Raw genomic sequence first — 12371 nt, 5'->3', positions numbered from 1 at the left:
GATTTGGAAGGGAGTCCATTAGACCAAAAGAGTACATCAGATTGAATGTTCAGTGTTGGGTTCATAGTGGTTTCTTGGTCCAACTAGAAGCAAATATTTATGGCACTCAACTTAGCAGAAGTAGAATATATGGTTGTCAGTCAAGCAGCATGTGAGGCGATCTAGATGAGAAAGATACTTGTTGGATTGTTTAGTCATATGATGGATCTAACTATGATCTACTGTGATAATCAGAGTTGCATCAAGCTCTCTGAGAACCTTTTTTTTCACTGTTGATCCAAGCATATAGATATTTGATATCACCATTTACGGGACTATGTGTAGAGGCAGATAATGTTGTTGCAGTGCATTTTGACAAAGGAATGAGATGCTGACAATTTGACACAGGCCTTGTTAAGAGGGAAGTTCGAGTTCCACAGGTGCGGGATAGCGCTGGTTGATAATCCCTTTCTTGCTGAGAGGGAGTGTTGAAGAATGCAGCAAGAAATTCTCAATTTGATTTTGCCTTGATTAAATTGAGAAAATTTGAATTTCCACATCAGCAGACAACTTGGATGATGTTAACTTGTGTGACATGGCTTGTGTCATCCAGTTTACTCAGTAAATTCGAGTTGGAAGAGTTAAGACTTCAATTTTGCATGTGCAATTACAAATTTGTAGCAATCAAGGTCGGTTGTCTAAGGTTGTTTTCAGTTAAACTCGTTCCAACTTTTAGAGGAACTAGTGGAAGGTTAGTTAACCAGTCAGACTTCAGTCAAACTCAATAATCATCCAATTAACTGATTAATCAACCCAAAATAGCTAGTGCATGCAGAGAATTTGAGTTACCCAATTGATATGGAGATTCCAAGGCAGTGCAACATCATTTGTAGAATAGACTTGAGTGTACAGGTGTTTCATGCAGTCAGATGATTAACCTAAGAAATTTCACAATTCAATTAGAGGAATTTCCTAAATAATAAGGGGTTAATTCCTAAAGGAACGACACAAGGAAATAGGAGCTCAAGCCGAGGAAAACTTTGACTAAGTCTAGGTCGGAGGCCTTCAGTGAGCAAAGAGATAGGTTGTGCACTTACAGGGGGAGATCAGTTGAGAAAATAAATTGTAATACATCTTTATTCATTTGATTAATGCAAGCAAGCATTGGGATTTTTAGGAGATTTCTTTCCCCAAATAAAAACATTTGTTGCATGTGTTATTTCTTCTTGCATGTCTAATATTTCTGTTCTAAATTGTGAATTAATGTCTGCAGAGCAATAGTGTAGGTTTGTGTCTTGTGATTTTTATTAGAACTTCATGAGTAGTTGCAAATCTACAGCCTAATTTCTACAAGATTTGGCCACTAAATTACCTGCACCCAGTGGAATGGATGAATCTCAGCTTCTAGTTTTCAGTTTTGGACATAGAATCCCTACCACGTTTCGGGAGACAACATGAAGGTCTGTGATAATCATGATTGCAAATTTGTAGTAATCAAGGTCGGTTGTCTAAGGTTGTTTTCAGTTAAACTAGTTCCAACTTTTGGAGGAGCTAGTGGAAGGTCAGTTAAGTAGGGAGACTTCAGTCAACTCAGTAATAATCTAATTAACTGATTAATCAGCCCAAAATAACTAGTGCATGCAGAGAATTTGAGTTACCCAGTTGAGGTGGAGATTCCAAGGCAGTGTAAGATCAGTTGTAGAATAGTCTTGAGTGTACAGGTGTTGCATGCAGTCAAATGATTAGCTTAAGGAATTGCGCAATTAAATTAGAGGAATTTCCTAAATAATAAGGGGTTTACTCCTCAAGGAAGGGCACAAGGAAATAGGAGCTCAAGCCGAGGAAAATTTTGACTAAGTCTGGGTCAGAGGCCTTCAGTGAGCAAAGAGATAGGTTATGCATTGGCAGGGTGAGCTCAGTTGAGAAAAGAAATTGTAATACATCCTTATTCATTTGATTAATTCAAGCAAGCATTGGGATTCTTAGCAATTGCTTTCTCCAAATAAAAAAAATTGTTGTGTGTGTTATTTCTTCTTGCATGTCTGAGATTTCTTCTCTAAATTGTGAATTAATGTCCACAAAGCAATTGTGTAGGTTTGTGTCTTGTGATTTTTATTAAAACTTCATGAGCATTTGCAAATCTACAACCCAATTCCTACAAGATTTGGCCACTAAGTTACCTGTGCCCAGTGGAATGGATGAATCTCAGCTTCTGGTTTTTGGTTTTGGACCTAGAACCCCTACCACATGTTGGGAGACAACATGAAGGTCTGTGATAATCCGCCACCTAAGCCTTACCCCCTTCATGAGTTTCTTTCCATATAGCGGATTTTTCACTAGTTGATGCATGATTTTTAGCTCCCTAAAAGACAACTTTCTATGTTTTAATATAGAAAACAACCATGATGGCTTATGTGTTGCATATCTCCATGGTCCTAGCCTGAACTATAAATTATCTTATGGCCCCTATGGGGAGTTTAGTGTGTTTAAGTTAAGATTGTTTTTAGAAAGGCTTTGTTTCACTTAGGGTGTGCAACAAAAAATAATCTCAATTAAATTAGGTACAAAGATTCATAAATTAGGTACAAATATTCCAGAAAAATAATACCCTTTATACAAAGTTTAAGTGAGCTTAGCATGTGGGGTGAAGGAGTGTGCAAGTAAAATTGTGAGTATACAAAGTGTGAATTGATGTAGATAGGCGGTGATCCTTTACAATTCCCTTAATTAAAATGTGTGATGTTTGTTCCTTGCAAGAAAAGAAATGATGTGTGGATGATGGGCCATTTACCTTTTTCCTAATTATATTGTGTAAGCATATGTTTGTGTGCAAAATTTAGAAATAAAATATAAGAAATTACTCTACTTGTAATGGTTAGTAAAGCAAATTGGTTAGTAGTGATGGTGTGTGCAAGTTGAATCTAGTGCACATACAAAGTGTTTGAATTGCAAGTATGTGGATATGTGGTTCTTGATCATTTAATACAATTCTCATAATTACACTTTGTGATGTTTGTTCCTTGCAAGAAAAGAAATGATATGTGGATGATGGACTATTTACTTCTTTCCTAATTATACCATATGAGCCTATGTTTGTGTGCAAAATTTCAAAGTAAAATATAAGCCTCAATTAATCTACTTGTAATGGTTAGTAAAGCAAATTGGTTAGTAGTGATGGTGTGTGGAAGGTGAATCTAGTGCACATACAAAGTTTTTGAATTGCATGTGTGAAATATGTATTATGTATTTCTATAAAAGATTAATAGAATACAATGTTGCCAAAAAAAAATTAAATAATTTGATAGATCATAGGAAAATTGTCTCCATTTACTAAGTGAAGCATTTGACCTTTTTCAAAATTAGTTCTTCTTAGCAACAATTTTTCGTTTCTTCAAGAGATTATAAATCCTAAACTAAAAGTGATTTCTACAACAAAGCTCAAGTTATATATTTGTTCATACATCTCATTCACCAAACATTTGAGTTAAAATCCATTGCCAGCTAAAAAATATTGTGAGAACAGAAGAAAAGAGAAAAATGATTTAAAAAGAATAGGTGTTAACAATAAAATTAGATAAATTGGAGAGTAAATTGTCAATATATAGTTATTTCCCATATAATCTAGTCACACAAGCAATAATCTCTCTACACTCTACCCCCAACACGTTTAAGAAATGAAAAAACTTAAAACCATTTGGACATAGGATTGAAGGGTGTGTGATAAAGGTGATCTATTATTAGATATAACCCCAAAATTTTACCAGTGAAATCTAGGTTTGAAGCTTTGTTTAGTTTCAAAACAAGTCACATTTACCAAGTGAAGCATTTCAAGACCTTTTTCAAATCTACTTCTTAGCAACAATTTTTTATTTCTTCATAAGGCTATATAAATCCCAAACTAAAAGTGATCCCTACTATAACAAGGATGACATTATATTTTGTTAATAAATATCATATACCAAACATTTCAATTAATTAAATACAATGTCAATTATTTAAATCTACTCATTTGTATAATAATTTGCAAGGTTGTTGAACTAAAGACTAATAGAAATTAAGTTTAAATTTTTATATAAGAAACTTCTAAATACATATTTCAAAGGGAATTGTTACTTAAAGAACTTAATGATGTGGCGAATTTTTTGAATTTGAGAGAATGGGAGATTCATGAAAAACCAACCTACTGAATACCAAATTGAAAGGCCAAAATTATTTCATGAGTGAAAACAAAATCTATATCTATAAATTTATACAAATTTAATCAACTATAAGATAAATTGTGACTAAAAAACAACACAATACATAAATACACACTCCATGATACAATAAGGAACCTACTCAACTAATTTTTATGTATGTTAATATTTGAAAGCCTACTATACAAAATCAAATTATTTGGATTAAAAAAAAAAAAAATCTTCATTGGAAGCACCATATCATTTAGCATTTTAAAATGTGTAACTAAAATTACCACAGAATAATAGTAAGAAGAAATTTTGTAAAGGAAGAACTTATCAGAACTAGAGAGAATTTCACAATTCCAAATAAAAAGTGGAAGAAATGTGGGATGAGAAGGACAATGAAATTGTTGATAAGAAAACAAAAAGAAATCAAGAGATATAGGTTTTAGTGGATTTATAGAACAAAGAAGATGCTTCAAGGTCTTATCAACAATGAATGTATATTGTTATCATTTGTGGTGAAGAGGGGCACAAATTATTTGAGTGTTTTTTGGGGAGAATGTGCATGGAAATTTTAGCACAACAATCAAGTAGGACACAAGGAGGGGTAAGAGGATTTAAAAAACTATATGTTTCTACAAGGAACCCTTTTTATGCACGTGCAAAGATGGATATCCAATGTCTTTTATGTTTTCAATTATTTTCATCAAATCTTGAAAAATTTTAAAATAAACTCCTCTTTTTTACTTTTTACCATATTTTGCAATATATTTCATGATTACATGTTGAGAAATAACTTGATGAATTTAAGATTCGACATTAGATTGCCACAACCTAAGATGATTAACATTGTGAACATTTTTAGCATATCATCAATACATGCACACTAAATTATTTCTTTTGCATTTATTATTTATGAATTTAATATTGGTTAATCACATGAGTCTTCCATGGAGCATTATAGTTATATGCAATAATACACTCATTTTTGTGTAAGCATGAATCTACACTACACTTTGTATGTCATTAAAAAACTTGTTCTTTTTTAAAAATTCTCATAACTTTCATGTGAAAATTGAAAGAAGAAACTTGTGAGATTTTTAAAGGTAGGGATCATCATTTAGGAATAACCATTAAATGTTATATATGATGATGAACATTACAAAAATTTAATGTTGTTATATATATGTTTAACAAAGAATGTCTTCTGAGTTTATGCACATTGGAAGTAGGGTTATTCTTGCTCATTGTAGATCTCGACACATTTTCTCTGTTTTAACTCCTACAAGGATAGCAAACATCAATCAAACTAATGTTTATAAGTTTTGGAGCACCTATATGACAACCATTTTTGCTAATCCCTCTTGTAAATAAGTTGTCATGAATTGTAATTCAAGTAAATAATATATGGAAATTCATGAATTGTAATTCAAGTAAATAATATATGGAAATTATGTTCCAAAGGTTTTATTTGATTAAATCGCATCCTTAGTTTTTGTGGGTTATCTTAAATCATTATAATTTGCATGAATTCAGGTGGTTTCAAAAAAATTCAATAAACCATGGTTTCAAGTAGTTTTCAATAATTTGCATGGTTTCAAGTGGTTTTCAATAATTTGCATGGTTTGATGTGGTTTTCTTTAGTTGTTGTTACATCTCATTTTTTTACTACATGTTATTACTTTCAATACTTATTTTAACTTAGTTTTATTGTTAGTTTTATTGTTTCATTCTCCATTTGTTTCTAGTTTTCAATCATATTTCCCAATGCATAAAATACGGAGCAAGTAATACGAGAAGTGAGACAATTTGAATTACGTGAACACACACATGCCTCTAAGTTTTGCGAAATTTTGTAAGAACAAATATTGCATTTAATGGAAAATTGAGAGATTATACGACACTAAAAAAAAATTCAAAAAATATCATTAAGATAACAATATAATTCCCCACATATTGTATTTTTACTCCGAATCAAAATTCACAATGCTTACATGAATTTTGAACGCTGCAATTTGATAAAAGAGGAAAAATTTAAAATTTCGTCACCACATTTGGCCCAAAAGTGTAACCCATCTTCATGCATTCACCCGCCATCAAATATGAAGTAATACACAATTACCTAATATGCTAAACTAGCCTAGGTGTCATGAGGATGTAAAAAAACACTTAGTATTTAGGCAAGATCTGGGAACATTAGAATTGATCAAATTGAGAGAAAATTAGTAGAATTCCCTAAAAGTACACATCAAAAGAAATTAAAAACAAAAAACAAAAAACAAAAAAAAACTTTAAAATAGTTCACAACTACATTGGAGGGATAGTAAACCTATTATCATAGTGAGATAAAGAGAAAAGAAACAAAAGAGAACAGTTTTAAGAAAGTAAGGAAGTTGCTAAGATTGATATTCAATGTTAGTAATATAATCTAATAAGTTATCTAGGGAGGAAGGGAAAGGGAGGAGCTTACAAACTTTCTAACAATAGCATGCATAACCATGACCAACCTAGAATGACAAAATGAACAAGAAAAAGTATTAAATAGACACTAAAGAGGAGTGACTGGAAGATTCACAAAGAAGTTTATTGAAATTGAAACGTCCAAGAAGATAAATAAATTTGGTTGAAAATATGTGATGCCAAAGAAAATAAGTTGTTGTGAGGCTTGACATGATTGTAGGACTAAATGATTTCAAATAGGAACTAAAATCAAACATAAAATGGGAATGATAGATTTGAGTTGTCAAGTCTATATACATCAAGTGTCCCATATATATTAATACACTTCTCATAAATTATTATGAATTATGAAATGTATGAAATGTTACCCCTGTGGAGGTAACATAATGTATGAGATTATTTACCTTAGATCTATGGGGAAATATGAAATGTCACCCCCCACCCCATCTAGTATACATTGCCCATAATTCAATAGAAAACCTTGATTTGCTTCTTAATCTAGTAACTCACTCTGATAGTGAAGCACATGAAGAAAGGAGACTTCAACATCATTATTCATGGCAATAAAACCTTTTCTATAGAACCTAGACCTCAACTTCATTATTCATGGCTATTCCAACTCCCCAAGCAAACTCAATTTCGCTCCTCTAGAATCAAAGATGACCCCTTCACTCCTGCCACCCCACCCAATTAAGGCCTCTTAATACAAGGGCTAAGATGAGTTTGGCTTTCAAGGTTTCAAAAACCTCATTGGCACTATGCATCTGAAAGAAATTTGATATCTTTAGTAAGGAGAAACGCAAGTTTTGCAAATTTGTTGAAATCAAAAATGAATCTTATATAATAACCACTATGGCCAAGAAACCTATAAACATCACATTGTTTCTAAGGGATTGGTTATCCATGAATAAAAAATATCTTCGTAGGGCCAACTTCACTGCTTGAAGTTGAGATGTGGTGTCGTAACATTATTCCCTCATTCATCAACATAAAACTTTCCTAATTGTTAAAAGACAACTTCATGTCTTGGCAATACTACAATACACTTTTCAAATTAGCTAATGGTTCTTCATAAGAATTGTCATATACTATTAAGTCATCTAGTGGACTTCTACACAATCATGGAATAAATATGAAAACGTACCAAGGACAACATGTTGGAATGTGGAAAGGAATTACATAAGCCAAAAGGTAAGACACATAAGTTCTGAAGCTCTCCTATCAAGTTAAAATCTTGCCAACAAGTTGTATTGATCCATTCTAATCTTTCTAGAAAAGGTAGATTGTCTTTCAATTGTTATCATTCTTGTTGAGGAGAAAATTGTTTGAGAAGTGATTTTTGTAGCTACCCTTCTCCTCCTACCTTGATGATGATGGATGGCAAGGGATTTGCCACCACCCTCCATAAATGACACTAAATCTTATTGCATTCAACAAATTCTATAAAATGAGTTAGATGTGTGATCATCTGACTATTGCATACCCATTGAAACAGCATTAATGCAAGTAATGTTTGTTATCTTTAAGGCTATGAATTGTTATTATGTTGAATAGTTAGGAATAATGCTTGTCATCGGTATTGTGGTCACCCTTGTTGCAGCGTCTGGGATTCTTGAGGACCAACCACTAGGTATGTTGAGGCTATTGGTATGGAAAGAACGTTGGTTGTTTTCCTTGAGAGATAGAATATTATCATCGATGTGGATATGGGATTTGATTTGACAAAGTTAGAGGAGTCAAATACTACCAATTTGTGAGAGGATTCATTTGATTACTCCAAGAATAACTGAAATATTGAGAATGTTCATAAGGCATAATTCAAGACATATGTCAAGGTTCCTTGCCAATTTTGGTTGATAAAGAAAACGTGCTCCATATTCTCCTCAATGCCTTACAAAAGACCTTTAAACAAGGAAATTAAGAGCACAAAGTTGTGTTATGATTTTCTTTAGAATGTTGTATATTTCCACACTATTCAATGGGCATTCATGGGGAGCATCTTATTTGATTTAATTTGGACAGAAAATTATCTATCTTCTCCCAAGGCAAATTATCTATAGTCCCAAGGCAAATGAAGGCAAATGAGGGAGTTATTGATTGAAAATCATATACATATGGCCTCTTTTTAGTGGGCCAAACTAGCACCACAAAATTTCAATAGCACTCGTGGGGCTTTTTTGTAATGATAATCATTTCATCAAATTCAAAGTGGGTTCGGTTCCAAAAACAAACAGTTCCATTAAAATTTTAGCTTTAAGAACCCTCTTAAAATTGGTAATAAAGTAGCAAATTCATAATTTCCAAGTTTTGGGGAATCCATTTGTACTCAACTCAAGTAGAGGTGATAATCAAATTCATAATGTCACTCTTCAACCCCTAGTAAATCATCTAAAATGTCCCTAAGCTTCTTCAAGATATTTCTTGTACCAATATATTAACATAACTCAATACATTAGCAAATGGACTCTCTATGGGAGGTCAACAGGTTGGAGCTAGTCTCTTTATGTTGGAAGAATCACTAGATATAGTTATATCATAAACTACTCACCCAGTGACAAAGTGATAGTTCAAAAGCTACTAATAATTTCATTTTTTTAATATGGTGAACTGTTATTTTATTTTTGTCTATATATAAAATCCAACACCTGGACTCCCAAGAGAATGTGTTAGAAAGTTTATATGTTAATTGGGGGATTCTTATTTTCTTCTAAGGAATATAGAGAGTAGATAAGGTGGAGCATACAAAGGCAACAATTATGAACAAGTCTTTCACCGAAAACTTAATTACCAATTTAATTATGAATAGCGATTATTTTTTCTCTAGGAAATAAAATAAACAAATAACAACAATAATATTTTTTGCCACCTTACATCTATATTTCTCAATAATATTGTCCCGGAAGGCAGCTCAATTGGTGATGGAAGTAATGTGAATCCTAAGAAAATTGAGAGATCCAAGTTTAAATCCACCAATTGTGACATAGTTTACAAAGAAGACGACAAGGCGTAGACCCCTAGAGGTTTACTAGTAACTACATGTCAAACAAATTGTTGGTTCTTCTAGGATACCAAAAAAGAAAAAATATGTAAGCCTTGCTTTCAATATTTCCTAATAACTTTTGGCAAGCCTTGCATTTCATATTTCTCGATAATCTTCACCATACCTTGATTTAATATTTTTTATAGTGTCTCTCTCTCTTAGTTGAATATTTCTCATATAGTGTCTCTCTCTCTTAGTTGAATATTTCTCATATAGTGTCACTCTCTCATAGTTGAGGTTGGAGTAATCTTTACCTACAACTAGAAAGTGACCTAAATTCCAACATAGACAAAACCAATGAGATGGCCTGAAGGCACATCACGAACAATGCTTTTAAAGTAAAAACGAAAGACTCGTTTTTCCATACACGAATATAGTTGTCATAGAACTATGTACGAACATAATTGATACTCTAATATAACCATTTTTAAATCAAATCTCTTAATAATAATTTGCCATCCACTTGCATTATCAATGAGAAAGACAATAGAGTACCATTTCATTGCGAATAAATTTCCATGTCTAGAAACAAAATGTCGACACGTGTTTGTTCATTAGAAACAAAAACACATAAACACTAACTATACTTCTACAAACCTAGTGCCACATCCTAAAGCTAGGAGTACTCCCACGTCTCACTGTCAATGTTGAGAAATAAAATCGAGCCGAGGTCCAAACGTTTTCACAAAGTTTGGATAACAAATTGAGCATTGAGATCCACTACTTCCATTCTTAGGATCTTCAACGTCCATGGCTCCAATTAATAGATTTACAACAAGAAGTGAATGAAATGGTGTTCATGTCGAACCCACAACACTTTTTATCCTTAAACAACACTCCAAACAATGTGATGTGATATACCCTTGATCAATCACTTCAAACCAATAGATTTGTATTTTCTCTTCACAATCGCAATATTGCACCCTAGAGCGCACAACATATACTTCACAACCCATGAATAAACCTTACATTATGGCATGTTTATACAGTAGCAAATTAGCTAACACTAGCCCCGCCCATCGTCTAATCAAGTCAAAATGCTTGCACAAGTGTCACAAAGCACGACACTGCACTGTAACAACTTCTGGTTGGATCAATAATTGATCTGTAATGTGTAGTGTCTACATCTTTACCTGCTCTTACAGATTTACATAATTACTCGGTATAAGTTGGCCTGTCCTTGTATTAAGCACAACCTATCCTTGTTTCTACTCGAACACTAGGCCGTGATACATTATAACCATAGCACGACAAATAGGAACTACAAAGGGAACACAATGAGAGATAATATAAGAAAGCTACAGGCACTGAAACACATGCAAGTATCTTACATGAACAGGCATTTACTAGAGAAGGCATCCACCAACTAACAAAAAAATATTTTTTATTATGACACGCAAAAGATGGGGATATTAAATTTATATTTAAGTACATTCTTTCAGTAATACATCAATAAGCCCAGCATTTTTCCATTACATTACTAGTGAGAAGCAGTGAGGCATCAAGTTTCAGAAGCCTGCAAAGTAGTCCTTTCCCAACGTCATTGCTGGACAACAATTTATTGGTCCACATTACAAACGGCTACCACAACAGAGAAAGATATGTTTATCTCATATGTGCAATCTTAAAGGTAGGCTAGACCCTACAAGAGTGGTGTACATTAAAGACCTGGGTAATAGGCGCGAACTATTGTTTGTCGATCTCGCTACTTAAAATTTTCATTAACAAATTAGTTTACCTCGCCCCAACAAAGAAACCAAAAAACAAATCACCAATTAGACCTATCTAGATTCTAGCCACATCATCAAACATGTACTCACTTTCCACAACTAAACAACAACTATTTCTAAGTTGAAAAGATAGTGAGACACAATCATCCTCTACGTGACCAGTTGACACGAAAATCTTCTTTGAGACATTTTTGGTTCAACTCTCAGAATATATTTCCAACCTAGGTTTTATGTATACATTTCACCTGTTATCCAACTTCAATGTGGAAAATCTAATGACTGATGCATGTATTTTTAGAGCATGGCAATCGTCCCTGCAAGAACTACACGATCAACATGGAATGGAGATGGGTACAAAATTTATAGAAGCAAAAAGTAGATTTACACCTGTTTCTTTGATGAATCAGATGCCAATCAAATATGTCGACTGTCCTCGCCCTTCCAGCACTTCCTCAAAGCTGAATACAAGACAAAGCATCAACTTCAATGTTGTAACGATGTTTTCATGGTACCAAAAATTTAGACCACTTGACAATCAATCTAACAATATTTTTTATGTGAATAGCATCACTTTTACCTCTTTGTAATTTTTGAATTCAAATCCCAATCCAGTGGAAGCCTTCATTGCAAGAGATCCTTTGCAGCCTAAGCCAGAATTAAAAATCAGAAGACATCAAATATAGTTCACCACAAGATTTTTATGACAACTCGTTGACGTCACCCTTTTAACAGTTGTAACGACCAGTTATCCATTGCATAACAGTGCATTCCATCATTCCAATCATATGAACGGTCCTTTATTCTGAAAGAGGTCAAAGGAAGTTACCATTAGGGCTAAATTTAAATCAGCCATGTCCGCTGACAATGCCCAACAGGCAACTGCATATACTAATGTAGTAAACCAAGATAGCTTGACTAGTAACATCAATACTTTGTATTTTCCACAAAGAAGGTATAATTGTTAACATTCTTCGTGTAATA

At 33.1% G+C, this 12371-nt stretch overlaps 1 protein-coding gene across 2 annotated transcripts in view; it reads right to left on the bottom strand.

Annotated features, from left to right (window-relative positions):
* The window catches only part of LOC149226956 (ubiquitin carboxyl-terminal hydrolase 25-like), a 228913-nt gene that overhangs the window by 78737 nt on the left and 137805 nt on the right, over window positions 1-12371 (bottom strand). The gene's annotated exons all lie outside the window — the stretch shown is intronic.

Source organism: Pinus tabuliformis, chromosome J (assembly GCF_031772625.1).
Source record: "Pinus tabuliformis cultivar Carrire ecotype Pingquan chromosome J, CPIR1, whole genome shotgun sequence".
In the NCBI taxonomy this organism is placed as follows: Eukaryota; Viridiplantae; Streptophyta; class Pinopsida; order Pinales; family Pinaceae; genus Pinus; species Pinus tabuliformis.
Note: the sequence above shows the minus strand (reverse complement) of the source record. Positions and strands in the feature narration are given on the sequence as shown.